The 22,918-nt window shown below is 38.5% G+C and overlaps 1 protein-coding gene across 2 annotated transcripts in view; it reads right to left on the reverse strand.

Moving 5' to 3' along the window:
- BMPR1B (bone morphogenetic protein receptor type 1B) overlaps positions 1 to 22,918 on the reverse strand; it is a 275,469-nt gene that overhangs the window by 198,081 nt on the left and 54,470 nt on the right. For both annotated transcript variants that reach the window (XM_050710350.1, XM_050710349.1), the window contains one exon: positions 4,378 to 4,448. The gene's annotated coding sequence lies outside the window, so the exon portion shown is untranslated. The remainder of the gene's footprint in view (positions 1 to 4,377; positions 4,449 to 22,918) is intronic.

The following is a 22,918-nucleotide window of genomic DNA, read 5'->3' on the forward strand; positions in this document are numbered from 1 at the left end:
ACCTACAAGCTTCTTTCTTGCACTCCCTTCACTGACTCCTGTCCTGTCCCCCCGTCCCCCTTCCTCACTAGCTCAAATTAAACGTTTGTCTCTTCATACAAGAGAAGAGGATGAGAGAAAGTTTGTGGATGGGTAAGAAGGGAAAACTCCAGATTCAAGTCTTCCCAGGGCATCTCCTGCCTTCCAGGGTACCTCCTGCACCTACCATTTTAAAATGTCTGTACTAGTCATTGTTATGTACACACATACCAAGGTATGTGTGTATATATGCACATAGAGGTGGACATGTGTAGATATTCATATATATATGCACACACATGTAGACGTAGGCACACACATGTATATGTAGTAGAACATGAATGCACACCCTTGCATTTAAATGACTGTGCAGAGTACAAAGCACCCCAGCCTTTGCTGGCACTTTTTACCTCCTTCATAGCATATTTTTTCCAGAGAATTCTTGGGACTTAATTCATTCTCTAACTCAGTAAACACAGTATTTAACAGTCTGAACTACACATGACATATTTCACCAGCACAATTTTTCAAGTGCACTTGAGCTTACCTTGTGGGTATTATAGAGAATAAGTAACCTTTTCCACTCTATTCAGTAATCTGCACTCCTTCCCCATCCTCTTCTCCTGTGCTAATTGACTTTCAGACACAAAAGAATCAGCTACAATGTGAGAAAGGTGTATTTTAACCAAATATATTCCTCAGCACATATTTTATATTATTCACATTTCCAAGCTGAAACTTGCTTAGCAGTGAACTACTTATGACATGGAACAGGAAAGTAACAAGGTGTTCTCTTGCATAATTTTCCACACAAATCAGCCTTGCTCCATTGATATTTGCCCTACGTTACAACATGCAGCTAAGTCATACATTAATAAACTGAAAGTTATGAGAACAGCTACTGAAGTATGGTCCCTAGCCACAGGATGCTGCATGCTTCACCAATTCAGCAACTCCACTGCCATCTATATACAGTACTAGAAACAGAAACGGCAGTTCTTACATTTCAGTTCACCTTAAATGGAAGAGTTGCTGTAAATCTTTTGAACAGCAGGTACTGTCCATTTCAGAGGTCTGGCTTTATATTTTGATAGTTAGATTACAATCAATAAATGGAAAAATCCAAAATAAACAAGTCAAGAAAATGTCTAACTTCCTGGAAAGTCAGGCTCCCCCAGTAAAACAAACATTTGAGCAGTGTCAAAGATCTGTTCATGTTTAAGGAAAACAACCACCCTATTTTCCTTGCTTCATTTGTGACATAATGCTTATTCCTGCATTTTGTTTCCAAAAACATCACAAAGAAGGTCAAGCTCCTTTGAGGCAAATATTATTATTGGGGATAGCCTTTGCTTTCTGACACAGCCCCATTCAGTGGGAAGAATAAGCAGAACAAGCATGTGCTCTGCTGTAAAACAGACCAGTCTGAAGATTGTTGCTGCCCCAAGGAGTTCTTGATTTCAGAAAGGGGTCAGGGAAGAAAGAATTAAAACACACATGGGAGGATTGCCGGGTTTGGACTTAAAATATGTTACAATGGAAAAAAAACACTGTCATATGTTGGGGTAGGGAAAGACAGAAGATGAAGGGACCCGAGATACCATGCCAGTCTATGACATTGACGTGGACTACTCACAGAAGAAAGCACAATCTCATTTGCAGCCTGCTTATATCTCCAGTTTTCAAAGCACATGTCCTATACGCATACAAATCAGAGTTAAAAACTTTCAGTGTATAATGTAGAAGTATATAATTTAGCTTTATTTTCAGCATTAAGACAACACTTAAGGGCGGTCTTTTTGTAGCAGACTAGGATAGAAGGTAGGGGACAGTTAATGTATTTTTCTTCATGAAGCCTGCAGCCATTGTGTGAGTATTTAACCTGACAGAGTAGTTACAGTGTGGGGAAGTGAGAGAGCTCAAACTACAATGTGCGCTTTTTTTTTCTTTTTTTTTTTTTTTGTCCCAGCGACAGCATTAAGTGATTCCACCCTGCATAGCTTAAGTTCCTCCCACAGCTCTACACAACCACTGATTCATCACAGACAGGAACCAAATCTGTCACTGACTACATTTGGGAATTTCTGTCATTAAGTATAATTTTTAAGCCCTACTGTGTACTGATAAACTTTGAGCATGAACTCCCAGCTCCTCCACTCCCACGGAGTAACCAAGCCCAAGCAAAGTGCTGCTGACATCTTGCACAGACTGCTCTGTGTACCCACTGGGAACCACGCATCCCAAAGACTTTAGACATACTTAATTTTTCCAAACAGAGAAAGAAGTGAAGTGAGTTGGATCTTGACTATTACATATATCACTGGGCAATGTTTAATGGATGCTCAAGAAGCATGGAGTAATCTCCGAGGAGGAATAACTTTGGTTCAGTGCTCAAAAAATGCAAGAGCATGCTGTTTCACTACAGGTTTGGGCTTTACACAGCAAAAGTCTTACAATGAAAAGAAAGGTACTTGACTAACAAATGAACACGTTAGATAAAGCACAACTAAATATTTAAAGGTATCGATTTAAATGAGTTCTCCAGTGTGGGGAGGAAGAAAAAAAAGCAGACTCAATTACATCCTAACCCAGTAAATCCTCATTTCCTTCAACATGGCTTTGCCAGAATGAGATTAAGCTCAGGGCATATTAATTTATCTGTAAATTATTATTAATACATTTTCATGTATGGTAGCATGGCAATTTTTCCCCCTGCATATTTAGCGATCTAACACTGGAACAGATTCCTTTACTGAGAGCCCATGAGTCCTCCCGACAGATGTACCATTTCAACAGGAGTACTTCTCTCTCCTTTCATGATTGATTCAGAATTCACCCAACAGTAATTTAGACTTTGAGATTATACATGCTGAGTAAACAAAAAGACCAGACAAAATGCGAACATTCAAAATGAGGGGCAACAGCTTCACAAGCTGCAAGGGACTAGAAGGACACTTGCACCAAGGTACATTAGGAGGATTTTACTGAACCTAAGGGATTTTTTTTTCATTTTATTTTTTTTTTGCATTTAGGATGGAATAAGTGATCAAACCTAAAGCCCAGGATCAGAACCTAGTCAAAGAACTCGAAAGAACATTTTTATGCCCTTTTATGCCTTTTTATGCCCTTTTTTTATATGACCTTAAGGGTACAAATATGATTACAGCTCTCTTATACCCTGAAGTTGCAGGCTATAGTACAGTAAGCATCTGTAAACTGATAGAACTGCATTCATACATAGTGGCATGATTATGCTGCTTTACTGCTAAAAATGGTATAACACTCTCTAAGAGTATCTCCAAATTTAAAGCTACATAGGCACAAAACCAAAAGTCTGACCTCATCAAAACGCATTACTGCTTGCAATTAGAGTTTGCAGCCTCTGTCAGATAAAAAATGGTCCACGAATAGAAATTGTATCAGACTTGTGCAACCTACCCACATCGCACTGCATGAAGGACACACAGATGGCTGATCTGCTGCACATATGGTCATTGTTAAACCAAACCAACCCAAGTCTTTGCAGTTGTCACAATGAAACCTACCTATATATACTTTCAAAATTTGCCAAAAGGAGATAAGGAAAGCCAATAGTTTCATGCTAATTTCAAAATTTGCAGTTAAGAAGTCAATACTAATTTTCACGCTACACTTTCAAATATTTTACAGGTTTTAATTTAACTCACATTCTGTATGTAAATAGTTATAACAAGTCAGACATTTCAGCACAACAGGAAGAAAGGGCCATTGGGGAAAACATCTCAGAGAAGACTTTCAGATTTGTATCCCCTTCTGTCTTCTATTTATGGTAAGTAGAAGTGGGATAGGCATTTGCTGCTTACTTTTGAAGGCATATCTCAACTAAAATAGCCCTTAAGATCCTTAGCAAATCATGTCAAACCTCTGTGCTTTCATACAGCAATACAGAGCCGTAAATATGGCACCAGGCAAGTCTGTACATTTTTCTGAAGTAACAGCATGGGCGGAACTTTTTTTTTTTTTAAAAAAAAAAAAAAAAAAAAAGACCTCTTACTGAATGTGTAAGTATGATGGAGAGCACTTGGGCAGGCCATTTCAATGGCATATGGAAAATGTCACAAGTTCCAACAGTAGAACAAATTGCTGTCCACTTTGTCATGTTGATCTACATGTACTTGCTTATCTTCAGAGCCTTTACTGATACCTGTGCTAGAATTACACATTCCATTCCCAATACAGGTTATGTTATCACATACTGAACTTACTACAAAGCTCAGAACTTGAAAAAAACACAGAATAAACAAACCCTCCATTGACAAACTTTCTATGAGCTCATAATAATGAACAGTGTCTTATCTTTATCAACAGATGCTGTCTTACCCTTATCAAGAAAAGCTGAAACGTCCCTTTCTCCTATTCAGTTTCCAAGAACAAAAGAAATCAACTCCACCCTGTGGGCAAAGAACATTTTTTAAATGATTAGCAATATTCTGAAAGAAAGTTTAATTCATTACAAAACAATATAGACCTTCCAATTCTGTCATGAAAGTCAGATAAAAATATTGTACCTGGAAAAAAGACATAATTTTGTATTTACTACATGATTTCAACTAGTTACATGGTAAATGCTCTTATGAACAGCAGTGCACTGGTAATGAAATATTCAGCAACACTATTTCATGAGGAAAACTATACTTTTATGAATTATATCAGCTTCCAAAATAAACTGGCGTCACTGCAACCCCCATGCAATCTTTGACCACACAGGTTTCCATCGCATCTTAACAGAGGCCATGGAAGAAGGAAATGTGATACACATTATTAAAAATACTAGATGCCCTAATAATTCACATCCTTGATACACTAAGGACCATCCCTCCTGTCTGTTGCAATACGTATACAAACCCAAACACTTCAATGGGAGGAGGCTGGAACATGGATGTCAACAGATGTTATATAATTTAATGTGAGCTTAACAGTGAAAACTATTTTAAGGTTAGAAGCAAAAGAAAGAAAATGGAGCAGCAGCTACAGAAGGATGCTGAAGGTGGTAAGTATACACCTCATTCTTGTATTGTAAGGGAAAACAATTTCACGGACTGAACAAAGGCACAAGAGCACAGAGGCGAGGAGAAACAGGAGGACAAGAGCTTTTGCTTCTTTCACAAACCTCTTTAATTAACCACTCCATTATCACACTAGAATGCAAAGCAGAAATTATTCATTTAGACAGCTTCTATAAAACCTTTACAATGTCACTGCTTATCTTATCTAAAGTAGTTTTACACATATCAGCACCAATTCAAGAGTTGCAGAATGGCTCAATTTCATTCCTATCCCGAACAGTGGCCTAATATTTATCATTTCCTTCACAATACTGGAACAGCTAGAAATTTTGCAAGGCCATAAACAGAACTGATTTGTCGATAATGGTCTGATTCAAGTAGCAGTCCTTGTTCCTATAGCAGATTTGTTATCCTCCAGTTGTTATAAACCGATGTTTGAGAGGAAAAATTAATGTTGTTCGTTATTAAGGAAAATACCTAAGTAGCATTTTCTCAGTGTTTTTCCACCAATCATATGTTTATTTTTTTAAAATCTGCAACTAGCTTATAATGATGTTCTTAATTCACAGTGTATGTTACTTTTCTCCTTTTTCTGGAATAACTTAAAAGAAAAGCACCACAACTTTTGTTCATAGTAGTTCTATGAGCATTCATATATACAAAATAAACTGCTGCAATAAGTTGTGATACTTTTTCTTCCAATTGACACAGACCGCCTGCTAATGGTTAGTAAGTCTTCCCCCAAATACTTGTAACCTTGGCATTTTATGAGTCCTCGTGCATCTGTAACTATAGAACTGTTTGGGTTGGAAGGGACCTTAAAGACCATCCAGTTCCAACCCCCCCTGCCATGGGCAGGGATGCCTCCCACCGGACCTGGTTGCCCAAAGCCCCATCCAGCCTGGCCTTGAACACCTCCAGGTGTTCAGGCATCCACAGCTTCTCTGAGCAGCCTTTGCCGGTGCCTCAGCACCCTCTGAGTGAAGAACTTCCTTCCCAATCTATATCACCCCTCTTCTAGTTAAAAAGATTTCCCCTTGTCTTATCACTATGTGTCCATGTAAAAAGTCACTCTCCATCTTTTCTATATGCCCTCTTTTAAATACTGGAAGGCCACAATGAGATCTCCCCAGAGCCTTCTCTTTTTCAGGCTGAACATCCCCAGCTCTTTCTTTCTTCACAGGAAAGGTGCTCCAGCCCTCTGATCATCTTTGTGCCCCTCCTCTGGACCCACTCTAACAGGTCCACATCTAATATATTTCAATAATATATATAATAAATAGTAATATATAATTCAACTTATAATCTAAATCAAAAGATTTAGTGACTTCTTTCCCCAGAATCATTAGAGATTCTGAAAACTTCCTTTTTCAATGCTAAACAACTTCAAAAGGGCCAGGATATTGGAGATCCTACCATCTTACTTATATCAAGTTGTGTACTTAAGGTCATATCCTTTCCAAAACATTAAGTTCAGTGTCTGAACACTTTTTCTGGTGTTTATACAAAGCTAGAGGTCAAAAAGGTGTGCTTTTCTCTTAAACTGCAAGCACAGAAACTTAAACTTAGTATTGGGCTTTATACAGTCATGGATTTCATGAATCAGCTGATACTATGGAAGCAAAAAGCTGGGAAACACTACAGTAATCATAAAAGTGTCCTGTTTCATAAGACAAGGAAGCTTTTTGCCACAATTGGTATTTTTTTTTCACTTTTTGAATGTAGTTGAAAAACATTTTCATAGGTCTCTCGTGTTCATTCAGGGAAGCTGCCCTTTTCCCTCTCGTGCCATTTATCAGCCTCACAAGCAAAAGCTGAGAAAGGCACAGATTGGAATAATTACACAGATAGTTTGGGCCTAATTAAACAAATTACTCAAAATCAGTAGTATTGAAAATCTATTGAGAAAATGAATAGATGGCATCAAAAAGTTTCTAAAGGAGACAGATTACAGAAAAGTGCTACAACATGAGGAGTTACAGGATTTCACTTGATGCATCCTCTGTGATGCAAAAAGACTGATCTCAATGAAAAACCCAGTGAGAAATTCTTTTATATACAGTGTTTACCTATGCTACAACTGTGCAATTTGACTGCAGAAGCCTAGATCATTCTACTGGACATTGGGTTGCATTGGTGAGTTTACTTTATGATTTACACAGAACTGTGATAGAATAAAATCAATTTAATGTATTTCCAATCATCTGTACCTACAAATTTTATTAGGGAAGAAAAGTAATTGCAATATAGACAAGAAGCTGAGTGTGCAAATCATGCTAATTACAAAGACAAAAGGATCTCATCTGAAACAGATTCAACCCCTCCCCTCCCATGAGACTCAAGTGAAGAACTAAATGGTCTGAAAATAAGGCAGAATCACAACAAAATAGCAGTTCTGCTAAGAGATGTGACATTTTAAGTTTACAATTTTAAAGTGTCATATCAGTGAAAAAAGGAGAAGGCTCTAAAAAGAGGGAAAAAAAAACAAACAGAAGATTCAGCAGAACAGGTGAACCTTCAGCTGAGGAGAAACTAAGCAAAAAGAAAGAAGTGATTTCACCAAGAGAATGGCCATCATTGACAAACCATGAGCTCTTCTATCCCACACACAATCAAACACAAGTGGAAACTACAGCACACGGGCTATAGGATGACAACAATTCACATATACACCTAAAGTTTTCCGCATAAGTTTCCTAGGTTCCCTAAGGCTCACAGTGTTATCAGCAAAACACAAGTCTCTGTCTTACAGCGTTCTTATATTGTTACAGAAATAAAACCACTGCTGCTCTGCCGTACGCTGAAGGCTCATCTATTTCAATCCATTTCAGTAACTCAGCCTTATTCAGTTTTTCTGCTTATTCAGTTATAGTGCAGCAAATTAGTGCTGTCTGAGAGACTCAGACAGCAAGCACTAAAAATCACAAGTGACCTCCAATGCAACAAAGTCCTTGTCTGCTTCAGTTTGTCTCTCCACACTTACTTGTGCTTTCCCAAACCCACAGATATGCTTTTCATGCACAAGCTCCATGCCACTCAGGCATTCACACACTGAGCCATCTCCACTCACTATTAGAAGGAAAAGTACTTATCTAAACAGTCAGCGTGAAACTTGAGCCATCTGTTTCCAACTGAAGTCCAAAATATATATATATATTCAGACTGTCTTTTGGACTAATATATTCAAATATTTTATTGGTATAAGAAGACTAAATGCTGCCCTTCCAGTCTCAAAAGTCTCTCCAAAGGAAAAAAAAAAAAAAAAAAAAAAAAAAAGGCAGGATTACATTCCCAGCATTACAGACAACATGGGGAATTAGGTTTCAGAATTTGCTGCGACTGTCCCCATAGCATGCAGAAGTACTGCAAACCGCAGGAAGACTTCCTGTACTTCCCCTGCAGCCTGTAGATTCATTCCAGCAAACAAATGCTGCTGACGAACAGCAGGACTGAAGTGCCAAACCTTTGCAGCCCAGCTGTCACTCATCCTGGAGCTACCCTCCTACATTGCACACCATGCTTGGGGACACCTCTCTACCAGGAAAGGTCCCAACATTGGAGCTACCACTGTTCCACTTGTTTGCACAGAGAGCTTGAGAATCCAATACTCAACCAGGGTAAGAGCAGGAAAGGGTCTTGATCAGTGGCTTTCACTTATCCATCATCTCCCACAGGCTTTCACTCAAGTCTGTAAAGCAAAGAAGCTCAAGGAGTAAAGTTTACTTCATCATGCAAGCAAATAGGTCAGATTTATCCCAGGATTAACAGGATACAACACAGCCATAAACCAATGAAAAGACAAAGGCTGCCATTGCTTGGCACTGTAATTATTTTATTAATTTATTTTTCTTAGATTTTAGGGAGTATTTTGCTTTGCTTTAAAAGCAAATTATAAATTCTATAAGTTCTCAATTGCCTAAGTCTTTGATTTCTGAAAGTCTGATAAACAGCTTCAATACATACTTATTAATCCACTCCACTTGAAAGGATTTCAATGCCTATCAGCCAAAATGCAGTAACACTGTACTTGTTCCCACTTACTTCACAGAAAAGAAACCAAGAAACTAAACAAATGTTACTGCTTAAAACAGAGTCAACCTAGAAAATATTTTCTATCAAGTTCAAGAACAAACAAAATGAGACAGTACAAACAGCCCCCAAGTTTATATGGCTCTATTAAGACTAATCAGCGTTGTCAATATTGGAATACTATATTACAGCCAGTCGTGAAATTAATACTTGAGACGTTCTAGTGTTGTTTTTTGCTCAGAAGTAGAGTAGAAAAGGTACTACAAAAATCATGTGCGTTGACATTATGAGCCATCTGTTTATACTTCTTAAAGCAACTACCAAGGTATGTTTGAGGCAGGTATGTTTAAGGGAAGAGTGAGAAAATACATTTCAGAGGAGTAAGGTTAAGAATTTAACTGTGGCATCCAAATACACTTAACAACTGGAAATTCATTTCCAGGCTCAGGCACAAGCTGAGTCCAAAAGACCTATTTTGTTCTCTACACAAAGACTGGCTGGCACTATTACTAGAAATGCTGAGCCGTTGTAACTACATTTTCCACACGAAGTTTACACAAACTTTTATTACAGAAATTGGAAGGAGCACTAGGTATGGACTGGAAAGGAGAGTATTGTGTGCTCCATGAAAATGACTTCAATACCAACACCGAGGCACATTACAGAAGACAGAACATGAAACCACATGACTAAAGCACGTATGTGTATTTGAAGCACAAAAGGGCATTTGATATATTTGCTGTCAACTGAAAAACATCCCAAGAGTGAACTAACAAAGGTGAAATTGCACAGAAGTATACGAGATCAGATGTGATGAAGGACTTTCCAAGTAGGAGCACATAACCAGCAGCCAGCTTCGCTTTTCTGCAGCGGGTACTCATGTGAGGCCTAAAAGCCACTGCAATCTCTCAAGGCACACACCTGGCTCCACCAGATACCCAGGGCCACGTGGTTCCCCACCTCCCACAGATTAGGAACAGGACCCCCACGAACACCAATTCAAGAAGGAACCATAAGCCTTCTCTTTCCAATACATGCTCTACGTTGTAGCTTGACATCATCCTGAAAGGCATAGAGGGTCTCCTGGAAGGCCTACCTTCCCAGCTGAATATGTAACATCTTGTTGACACAGTAGACCACAACCATAGAATGCCCACTAACATAATATTTATCCAATAAAGCGTCTAAAATCATTTCTGGGTGTGCTTCTGTAAATTCCAAACCTTTTCCTTTGAAATAACAGGATTATGTCAATAGTGAATATGTTAATATAACTACCCATGCCTATGATACGTCAAGCACGAAAGAAAGCTATAATGACAAAAGCTAACAAAAATGTTACAAGAATTCAAATTTTGTTCTAGTTTGGTTTTGTGTAGATTTTTGTTTGGTTGTTGTTTTAATAAATGCTAAAAATTAAAGTAGATAGAGATAAAAACCCACAGGAGATGGAATTACAAGTCCTTTCAGGCTGATGTAGTGAAAAGCAAGGAAGTTAAGGCATTCATTATAAAAATCAGTAATTTTTAAAACCTCCCTTGTTGTAAAATGCTATTACCATTTTTAAAAAGGGACAAGATCTTTTTTTCTCCTGTTTATAGGCTCCATACAGGAAAGTGTTCTGCACTTTGTATTAAAAAACAAAACCAAATTCACCATATACTGTAAATAAAGAGGGCTGAACCGGGGGAGGAAGCAGGGGACACAGAACTTCTCTCTTACGTGACATTACCAAGTTGCCAAATTAAGCTACAAGAAAAATGACTGACATCTCCATCATATATGAGTAGGCTTCATTACTTCAAAAGAAGAGGAGAAAAAGGATAACTTTCCATCATGCATAGTGCTTGCTCCAAGAAATCGGACTATAACAAGGGAAAGATAAAAAACATTCGAGTACTGAGCAATTTGTCAATCAAAATGGAAAAAATACACCTTACCATAGCAGAAAGATAGTTACTAATTCACTGCAGTAGAAAGTAATTTGTGAATTGAATCTCAGGACATTTTCTTTCACCTGTGTTTACATCAGAGTCAAATGTTTTTGAACTATATTGGTCGCATGCTAAGCATGGTTTTGTCTGTCACACATACACACAAAATATATAGTGTGAATAAACTGCATAAAGATTGGGAATGATTAGAAGCATTATACCATGGAAATACTACATAGGCACGAAGAGCGCATAACATTACCCTTGAATAATTAAGGGTCAATAGGTCAGTAATCACACATAGACCTTTCCTCAAAGCAAGGTTACCAAAGTGACCTACCCCAAACCTCCTGCCTCCTGATGTATTTTTTGCCCATCTCTGGTCCAGGCTTTCCACGTAGTTGGAATTCCACAGATGGTCCCCATCGCCCCCAAAGAAATGTTCTTTCCAGATGAATTCCCCAGAACAGGGCTTTATTTCTTAGAAAGCAGAGGGATATTTTCCAGAAATTCATGATTCCCAGTAGTGCAACAACTTGCTAATACTTAGTCATTCTGTAATCTTAAAAAATCTGGTGGAAGTTTAAACACATTTTCAAAGGGCACTGATGTTCCCATAAATACTGGAAGCTCTCTGCCCAGCATCTGATAACTGTATGTTACAGGATTTGGCCATTCCCTCTCATCATTTCAATTCAAATAGCATATTCTTAATAAAGCCTATGCTAATACAACACTTTTGAAGTTTTAGTCAACTATTTTAAACAAGGTATTCTAATGCCCTTTAACACACAAAACATTCAATATCCCAGCACTACAGTCTCTCCTTTTTCTTAGCATTTTATTACTTTTGTTGATGTTAATGATTTGCTAAGCTTATTTCCCTTCAACTAGTCTCTGTGTTTCTCAGAGTTCTTTCAAAATTGCTTAAGTAACAAAAGACATTACAACACAAAGATAAAAGGAAAGATAGCTTAGTATATGATTTTCCTAACTGAAGTGTCACACCTCAGCACACACAGCTGTGCCCATCAACTCTCTTCATGCCATCGCAGTACTGGAATGATACATGCACACCCCCTTTGGCAAAATACTGCTCATTTATCACAGACCATTTTCATTCATATTCCATGTTTAGTAATCCTTTTCCCGGATTTCTACTTAGATCTCTGGAGTATGTACGTATGTAAATGACACAGTATTGTCATTCCTGCATTGTATCTGCATTCTACACAAAGGCCAAAAGGCAGACCTCTATCTTAAAATAAATTTAACATAATTAATAACAGTTTAATAAGTTGTATCCTCTCTGTACACAGACATATCTCTTCCAAATGCTAAGTGGACATTAATTGAGCATGTTTATCAGGAAAAAGATGAGAACGCCTGTAACTCAGATGATACAGAAACGTATACAAGGAAAATCTTTAATTTCCTATATTAATATAGTACTTTAAGGGGAAGTCAAAGAGAGGTAAACATGAATTAAATGAGAATAAAGGAAATCTTGATTTAATAATTGATTTTTAATCTCTTTTGCATTTATACTTCATTGACCTTAAAAAAAATCTCATTTTCACCGGCCTGCTGTAACCACTGAAACAAACATTAACTCTAAACCAAATTAAAACAGGATCTTAAAGTACTGAAAGAGTTCACTGAAGGTACCTTACGCAAGTGGCAAAGTAAGTTTACCTAAATGCTCTTTCATTTGAAACCAAGTTGCTGAATAAATAAATTTCTACAAAAAGGGTTTATTATAATCCTTGGTTGGATTTTTAAAGGTTTCTAAAACAAAGGTATGTGCATGGGAGCTTTTTTTTTTTTTTTAACGTGCCTGTGGGCATGTCTGTACATCCACTGTGTCTTAAGAGACCCCTGCCTAGCAAAGAGCTGCAGAACGTGGCACTGCTCAGCTCTAGTACTGCTCAGTCCAGCTCCCCCAGGATGCAGTCATCATATGCCCATTGTCCCACGGGACACAATCACTAGTCCCAGAGGCTCCCCAGGATAATCAGGTCCTTATCAAACCTAATTTTAAAAGGCAGCTCAGTTGAATGCTTTGCTTAAAGATACAATTATTGCCAAATCTTAGATCTTTAAATAAGGTTAAATACTCTACTTTGCTATACTGTTCCTCACACTTACAGGCTTTATTTTTAATTTTTCAATCAATTTTTGGCAATCCAGACAGACCAGTGATTTTGGTTAGTTTCCACCACCTCCACTGTAGCTGACTCAAGCTTGATTTCAAATGTCTGCAGAATATATTTGGTGTCTGAACTACTAATCCAGAGATGTATTTTTCAACTTGTTTCCTTAGAAGGTGATGGAATCAATTCTATTACTGTTATTTTCAGAAAAACTGAAGGAAGTTCAAAGCCCAGTGTTTTGTTTTAAATAGAGCCAGCCTTTGAAATTCAACTATCTGCCAGTCGTCTCTCTAAAATGCCTTTTTAAGCAGTCCACGTAACATAGCAAGTAATAAACATACGACAAAACTTCAGCAAGTATGAAAAGACAGGAAAAAAACACATGCCATTTCTGTTTCTACCTACACATACAATATAAATTAAGCATAAGGTAACAGTAGCTTAACTAATTCTATTAATCTCTATGAATAAGCATTTCATTTGGCCATTTTCATATCCTGTAATTATTCCAGAGGAAACACAGGTTAAAGGTTCAACTAGCACTTAAAATGTCTCCTAAACCATAATTATATCTACAAGACTTAGCCCGTGGGTAAAATTTGGAAACCTATGACACAAAGCATTTATTTTTCTCAAATACTCTGTGGAGTCCAATTATTCCAAAGATTTTTATTTTTTTTATTTTTTTTTTTACTATTCATACTCTGTTGTATGCAAAGCATGCCTCAAACTGAAAAGCTATCTGAAACCTTCGCAATTTGGGCCATGAAGCATTATTATTCAGCTATAATAAATGATTAAAACAGAATCATGAGCTCCTTCCTCATGTTCATTCAAAGAAAGCATCATAAAAGCAGAGTTACAGCTGTAGCTATTGCTCCATCATTTTCAAAGATGGGAGGAGAGCCCACAAAGTATACATGTTATGATGTACCTGTTTAGACGAATTATGCTATTAGGAAAAAAAATGCAACTATAAAATGGAAATTACCTGACATACAATGGAAGAGGCTGAGAAGTGAGCATTCAGGACAGGCCTGAGTTCAAGTTAAGTAGATAATATACTACAATGACAGTATCTTGCTGTTCTTATCTATAGAGTACTCTATTCTCCTTCTTTCCATTAAATATGCACAAGTGACATATGCAGCATGCATTAAATAAAACATTAATTTCCCACCAACATTTGACAAGTCACCTAAATAAAAGGCTGTTTGTTTGCTATTATTAACAACGCACTGACTTTGTTCGACCATGGCCACTAGTTTTTTTTTTCTTTTTTTTTTTTTTTTTTTTTTGATGTGAAAGCATCAATGGGAGTTTTTCTTAGTGAAATTTGCAGGCATCAATTCAAAGTCTGGGTAGTGAAAAAACAACTGCTTCACTACCGATTGCAAATTGTGCAATTGATGGAGTCTGGCAAGCAAGTTCCTAGGTTTTGGTTAAAAAATACACAGTGACAAAAACTCATGAAATGGATGTTAATGTTAATTCTATAATATATGTGTATATATATATATATCTCAAACTCAAAATAGTACATACTAGAAATAAGACTGTTCTTGAAGCACAAATTCAGCCCTCTGATATGTATTCATTGTAATGGCTTTGCTCAATGTTACAGGGCAAGCCATCTATGCAGCCAAATTAAAAAGAAAAAACACACCAATCCTCCTGTGACCAGTTCAACATATTAACCTAAAAATGTTCTTCTCTTTTAAACCTTTATTTTATGCACTGCTTATCCTGTTTTATAAAATATAAAAGTATAAGAAATTATTGTACCACATGTGGAAAGGGCAGTTTCATAACAAAGAACTTAATGCTGAGCCACTACAGAGCCAAGCTTAAGCTTAAATCCAAACCAAAATGACTATATAGGTATTGACTAAGAATTTTGGTTTACAAAAAGTTTTCCATTATTTATTTTTGAAACATTCCAGTTTTACTAAAAAAAGCCCCCAAACCACCCTAACTGCGTTCAACATATTTTTAGACTTCTCCCGATGTTTTCCTTTCCTTGGCAATTTTTCTTCAGAGTTACATTAACGTCTCACTCACCAACACAGACGGCTAATGGATCTCAATAGGTATCTGCCAAAGGCGGCAAGCACTAAATATACGGAATAGCACAAGGCTCAAGATGTTTTATGTTTCAGACACTATGCGTAACCATTTTGATCTTTCCACACCCAGAGCTACAATCAGATCAGAGAGGATCTTAAAAGGATTCCCTGAGTATCTTCTACAAGATAAAACGTAAAACTGTATCTATTCAGGAAGATGCCTTTTTGCTGCTCAAAATAGTTTCCCGATTATTTCTCACTTAGTTCAGTTTATATTGATGACATCTAGGGGATGGAGAGGGAATGAAAACAGCAAATTGTTCTTTCCAATTCCAGTGTGAAGAAATGTTCCTCAGTTTATAAAGCAGCAGAGAAGTTCAAGGTCTCTCTGACCTTTCTGTAGTATGGGACAATCTTTACACAAGGACTAACTGTTCTCACACGGTTCCTCCACTGCACAAGGTACTAATCTTTTTGTTAACACTTGGCATTCAGGTTGTCTTTTTCTACTACTGTTTTTGTGTTTTTGTTTGGTTTTCCTCCTGAGGAAACTACTCACCACTTACATCCCAGCACAGTGATACAATGTATGATCCTGTCCCAGACATAGGTCCATCTTTTCAGTTCTTTCTTCCTCCCTCTTCAGTATGTTAGTGTCCCACAGACTAGAGATGGGCTTCAACTTTCTGCACCAGTAATTCTTTTGTTTTGATGGTGAAACTGGTCATTTTATAAGTGATGTGAAAGGGCTATGCTTGAACAAGCTGACAAGTCTTGCTCACAAGTCAAGCTCTGTTTTACAGCAGGAATGCCAGAAGCAGCCTAGCTTTAAACACCAGGTTCACCTACAATGGGCTCAAGATTTCCTTCAACAGGGAAGCAGAAGAAACACCCCACAGTGCAGGTGGAAACAGTTAGAGACCTGCTGCTCCACCTGGACTGTCACAAGTCCATAGGGCCAGGCGGGATCCACCTGAGGGTGGTGGCAGATTGATTTCTGTCATCTATCAGAGGTCATGGTCACCCAGAGAGGTCCCGGATGACTGGAGACTTGCTAATGTTACACCCATCTATAAGAAGGGTCCTAAGGAGGACCCAGGAACTACAGGCCTGTCAGCCTGACCTTGGTGCCAGGAAGGGTTATGGAACAGGTCATCTTGAGTGCAGTCACACAGCATATGTGGGACAACCTGGGTATCAGGCCCAGGCAGCCTGGCAAATCCTGCCTGACCAGTCTCATCTCTATGACAGGGTGACCCGCCTGGTTGATGAGGGAAAGCCTGTTAAGGTAGTCTACCTAGAGTTCAGCAAGGCCTTTGACATGGTTTCCCACAGTACTCTCCTGGAGAAGCTGATAGCCCATGGCTTGGAGACGTACACTCTTTGCTGGGTTAAAAACTGGCTGGCTTGCCAGACCCAGAGAGTGGTGGTAAATGGAGAGAAATCCAGCTGGCAACTGGTGACCAGTGGTGTTCCCAAGGGGTCTGTGTTGGGGCCCATCCACTCTAATATCTTTATTCATGATTTGGATGAGGGAACTGAGTGTACCCTCAGTAAGTTTGTAGATGACACCAAGCTGACGGGAAGTGTTGATCTGCCAGAGGGTAGGAAGGCCCTGCAGAGGGATCTGGACAGGATGGGTCGATGGGAGAGGCCAATAGGATGAGGTTCAACATGACTAAGAGCCGGGGCCTGCACTCTGGTCACAATAATCGCATGCAGAGCTACAGGTTTGGGGCAGAGTGGCTGGAAAGCTGTGCAGAGGAAAAGGATCTGGGGGTGTTGGGTTGATGCTCACCTGAACATGAGCCAGCAGTGTGCCCAGGTGGTGAAGAAGGCCAACAACATCCTGGCTTGTATCAGGAATAGTGTAGCCAGCAGGACGGGGGAGGTGATTGTCCCCCTGTACTCTGCTCTGGTGAGGCCGCACCTCGAGTGCTGTGTTCAGCTTTGGGCCTCTCACTACAAGAAGGACATCGAGGCCCTGGAGCGTGCCCAGAGAAGGGCTACGAAGCTGGCGAAGGGCCTGGAACACAAGTCCTGTGAGGAGCAGCTGAGGGAGCTGGGGTGGTTGTGTGTGGAGAAGAGGAGGCTTGGGGGAGACCTCATTGCTCTCTACAACTGCCTGAAAGGAAGGTGTGGGGAGCTGGGGGTCGGCCTCTTCTCACAGATAACTAGTGATAGGACTAGAGGGAATGGCCTCAAGTTGCACCAGGGGAGGTTTAGGTTGTAAAGTAGAAGGCATTTCTTCTCACAAAGAGCAGTCAGACATTGGAGTGGGTTGCCCAGGGAGGTGGTGGAGTCACCATCCCTGGGGGTGTTCAAGGAAAGGTTGGACATGGCGCTTAGGGACATGGTTTAGTGGGTGATAGTGGTAGTAGGGTGGTGGTTGGACCAGATGATCTTGGACACCTTTTCCAACATTAAAGATTCTATGGAGCCAAAGTGCTATTGCTCAATACAGACAAGTCCTTAGTCAACACTCATTGCTAGGTCTTCCCTGATGGTCAATATGAGAGCAACTCCTGGGTGATACTGAAAGTTTGCAAAGGATTGGCTGTAGTCACAGCAGCTGTTGTCAATTATTGAAGTATTCCAAACATATCTCTTCTTAAACATCAGTCAACACATCTAAAGATAAATGTATTTTTGAAGACAGAGACATATGTTAAAAAGAAAAAGTTTATATGGAATCATGGTTGATTTAGACTTCTCTAGCAATGGACCTTATAATTCCTTGCACGCTAAATAAGTAGAGGAATTTTTCTTAAAGCATAAGGCATTTTGGAAACTTGTGTAAGAAAAAGTGTTCAGTTGATGTGTTTGAATCTAAGAGTTAGAAACTTACAATCAATTAGAAATAAACACTAGTCTAAATCAAGCTGTACAACATTTGAGACATTTATTAAAAACAATATGAAAAGTATATGCACGTACACAAATTTTACTATTTTTTTTGAAGGAAAGTATGACAGCATACACCTGTTGTTTACAACTGCTTCTAATGAAAAGGTGCCAACATAAACTGACTTGCAAACTCTCCATGCTGCTCAGTAGAAAGAAACTTAGACCCTGATTTAGCAAATATCTACTTCTGCTTGAATATGTTACCTACCTTGAAGGTTCACAGGAATATTTCACCCAAAATGAGCTGTCAGCCTACAATAACATTTCAACACTTGAGGCTAAAATGGTACCTAAAAAAAGCCATGCCAACACTATATGCTTTGTTTGTGAAGTGTGATGTATACTTTAAGATGGGGAATAACATTCCTTGTTATTTTTGTCACTTACAGCCTGTCATAGTTCAGTAACTGTCCACTGCAGAAAATATTGACCATGAGATTTCTATGGCTGCAATTAGAAGGCAAAATTTAAACTGATGGCCCATTCATTCGTTTACAGAAGACGCTTGGCGCTGCTAATGGCAAGACATTCTCTGTAAGCAAGAGCAGTTACTTCAGCTTTCTCTACAAGGTTGATTCCTGCCTAGCAAAACAAGTATAAATCATTGTATACCTATTATCACTTATCCAGTATGTCATATAATCATCTTCTGCAAGAACAGCACTCACGACAGCTAGCGTTCAACCTATTTGTGCAATATGAAACAAAACAACCACCCACAAATTAACTATACAACTTTCATCCTAATTAAAATTACTACCTGGTAGGGGGGAGGATGTGTAAATTCAACACTTAGATATAAGTTAATATTAATGCTTTGGAAGGATGAATTTATCTGGAAGCAAACCTCAAATCCCAATTGCTGGTCTTTGCCAAAGCATTGCAGAACTCCGACAGAAAAAGAAAAGCACCTGCTCTTCTCCTTACAGCTCTATCTCTGACCAGCAGTGCAGAGCAGCCCTGGCCAGATGCAGGGAGCCTCTATGCAAGCCTGCAGTCCATCCTCATCACTATCCTATCCTTGCCGGCAGTGCCCCCAGTTGCTGTAGCAACTCACCATGTAAACCCAAGAATGCCTTTGGGCTCTAGAGCTTAGTGAAGTATTAGCATTTTCAAAATGCATGTAGTTAAGAAAGGAAAACAGAAGCCTGCTATACCTATTCACCTCCACTTAACTTAAATCCCCTGAATGCTGGTTAGATATTTAGTAAAACATATGGTTGTTTTTCAGATTTCTTCTGCACAACCTACAATTAGAAAACCAGATCTCATAAGGTAATTTTATGGATCCCATAAAAGCAAGCATCTGGTATCTTCTTAGATTTCATTTTTCAGAAGAGATCTGCTCATCTGTAAGAGTATTTCCTGTAATTTGGTTCTTTGCAAAATATTTAAGATGTCAAAACATATATGGCTTAATTTATGGAGCAGGTTCCATTTGTGTTACCTCATCACATACACAGGCATTACGGAGATGCAAACCCATGCATTGAAGCCTACAGTCTTTTATAACATTTTTGTGCTGGTGAAACTGCTACAAAAAGCCGGGCCAAATACTGATATATGTCATGTAGCACAGTTACAACAGGCATGTCACACTGGCAAGATTTTGCTAGGGAACCAAAGTGACAGCAACAGAGACGTTAGATAGCAACTAGTGGTATTAGGCAGGAAGGTCAGAACAAGAGGGCAAATGACTTGTAGTTTCTTTTTTGTTTTTTTAAACTACATCACTTTGTATTTCTAAATAAGAATATGTCAGGTGAAGAGAATTTAACTGTAGCTATCAGCTTACCTTCAGTTTATAGCTTCCAGATACCACAGCACATGATTTGGAATGATCCCCAAAAAGTTATGACCAATTTGACATTTACACTGGTGCCATTAGTGTTAATTCTCAGTTCTCATTCAGATGTATAATGATTTAAACTTAATAATTACAAGAGTAATTATATTAATATGATGTGTAATTATTTTAAGAGAAATTATTAATACTAATACTACTGGTCCTTGCAACTCTAGAGACCAGACCTGTTTTTTTTGGTAAGTGGTATAATACTTTTTGTATGTTTATCAACATTATAACAGTTACTTCCCCTAAAGCCTAGTCATTCAATAACTGAGTTTAAACATTTGGCCCCCATGTTCTTACTCACCTGTGTGAATAAATCCTAGCCCCACAGAGAACAGAAAAATTCTGTTTCTTTATGATCAACTTCCTCTGTGATACAGCAAGTCCTTTTCAAAATACTGCCAGGTAGTAAAAACAGATTTAGCATTTTCTTAAAACAGGAAGGCATGTAGTAGGAGATGAGACCCTCCTTATCCATCTGTTCCCAGTTGTTCTTATTTATATCACCAAACTTTCCAGATGTCATGCTCTTCATGTTCTATCCCTGTGGAATGATAATCTATGTTTCTCTTACATACTCTTTACATCTACCCTTATATATATGCATTGAAAATAATTTATAGATGACTAATGTGTTAAATTCTTATTTTCTGTAGAGATTTGCAGGAGCAGAATTCACCAATTCCCTCTTGCAAATTACTTTGAGTAGGAAAAGGATGGAGCAGTGTGTCTGGGCAATGGGGAGGGGAGGCAGCAGCACAGGGTGCAGTTAGCTGGAAATAAAACTGGGGGCAGCCTCACCTTTAGTGAACCATTCATATATATTGAAAGGAGGAGAAGTAAAGAATAAAACAAATGCCAGACCTGCAGGTGTGCTAACAAATTAAAACTGGAGCAGGAGAAGAGAATTCTGCTATATCCTTTCAACCTCTGCTTCACCTTGGCAAACGGTATGACACAGCCTCGATTCTGAGCAGAATTGCATGCAGTCTTAACGGTGCTACCCGTAAATGCCAGGGGTATCTGCACAGGTTGCTATGGCTCTGCTGCTGCCCCACCAGTTGGCATCGCTTACAGGAGCTCCAGAGCTGCTCCCAGCTTTTAAAGGATGGAGAAAGGAAAAGAATACAAACTAAGCCAAAAATTGATATTGTAGACATCACAGGCAATGATAAATTATTTCAGTCGTAAAAGGAGTTTTCAACAGTACACAGTACTGGCTTCTGGCTTCTCAAGAAAGCACTGAAGCAACAACTAAATTTGTGTTTCTCTACTTAAGTGATTTCTTGCACTAGAGTTATGCTAATGCAACAGAAAAGAGAATATTTGTGAAGTTGTTACATGGTCCACATTAAAAAAAAAGAATTATACAGTGTTCTAAAACCTCCAAATCATGTTTTATCTCTGTATGTATTCCACTTTGAATTTTCTAATTCTAGTAAAAAAAATGCTGTTCTCTATTAAAAATATGAAAAATATCAATTTAGTTTATATGAAGATCTCAAAGAATTCCCACTTCCCAAATCCCTCAGAACACACACAGGGAAGAAACTGAGGCATGTAAGTCTGGCATTAGTATTTTAAATTCTATGCAGAAGCTCCATAATATAGTTTTAAATTAAAAACTTGACTTATATATGTGTGTATATATATATATATATATATATATAAAAAAAACACATAAGCCATTATGTAGCTATGAAAAGGTTCCTGTTAATAGCCATGTTTTTTTTGATAAGAAATCAATTTTTCATGCTTTGTGTTTGCAAAATGGACCAGTACACTTCTGTAACTACAATCAATTGGTTTTCCTGATAAAAAGCGCGAACACAATGGAGAGATCATTACATCAAAGCCTTGTACTCATCACAGAGATGCACTCAAGTAGAGCACAGTAATCTCACAGACATGCAGCAGTAGGGCAGCAACACATTTATAGCAGGAAAATTAGAGGGTTCTTGAGATTGCCTTAGGCATTAAGTCGATACACCACATAAACAGGAACTCAAAAACTCAGAAGTAATTTCCACTGGAGTACTGTTTTTCAGAGGATATGTTCTACCAGAACTGGTCTTCAATTTTTAAGATCTCTAGCTAAGAGAAGTTAAAGGTTTATGTCAAGGATCCTCCATGGCCACATTTTGCTTCGATGCCTATTTTTTTTTTAAAGCCACGATTCAGTCTCCAATATCATAACTAAGAATTTAACCCTTTTGCTTTATAGAAGATAACCCTTTTGCCTTATAAAAGACAAGCTAGCAGATTTCCTTCTAAAGAAATGTTTGGTAACTACAGTGCTCCCAGGCAAGCAGCTAGCATTCTGTCTTAGTAAATCTAAAACCTGTTATTGCAAACCAATGCTGGCAATCCAACAGGCTTGGCAATCTCAGAGTTTGGGCCCTGTTTCCCTTCCAGTTCCAAAAGTGAATTTGGAGATTGGCATTACCAGTTCATAAAATTAGGAGGAACATACTTGGATGGGGATCACTCAGTGTCCCAAGCAAAAAGTATCCTGTTCTAATACATCCAGAACTCTGGTGGGTTTTTCAGGCCCTGAGCTTTTGTCCTGTCCACAAAAGCCACGTGTCTGGCTGCGCAAGGGGTTGAGCTGAATTTCTTGCAGGAAAACAGTCACCCTGCAACAACTTTGCCCTGAGGTGGCTTATCTTGAGCCAGTTTTCCTTCTTGCATATTTTTCCTATGCCTTCCAATTGAACTACACATGAATTGGCATACACAGAGTGCGCTACATATACTTAGAGTATAAATAATGTATTCACTGTATATATACTTTACATGTATTAGCCACTTTGGTAGACTGCATAAGCAGTTCCAGCAGAGTTCTGCACCTGTCCCAGTATATTTTCTCCGGTTTGCTGCGGCAGTACCTGGTCAGATAAACTGTCCATTTACA

This window comes from Cygnus atratus, chromosome 4, assembly GCF_013377495.2.
Source record: "Cygnus atratus isolate AKBS03 ecotype Queensland, Australia chromosome 4, CAtr_DNAZoo_HiC_assembly, whole genome shotgun sequence".
Classification (NCBI taxonomy): domain Eukaryota; kingdom Metazoa; phylum Chordata; class Aves; order Anseriformes; family Anatidae; genus Cygnus; species Cygnus atratus.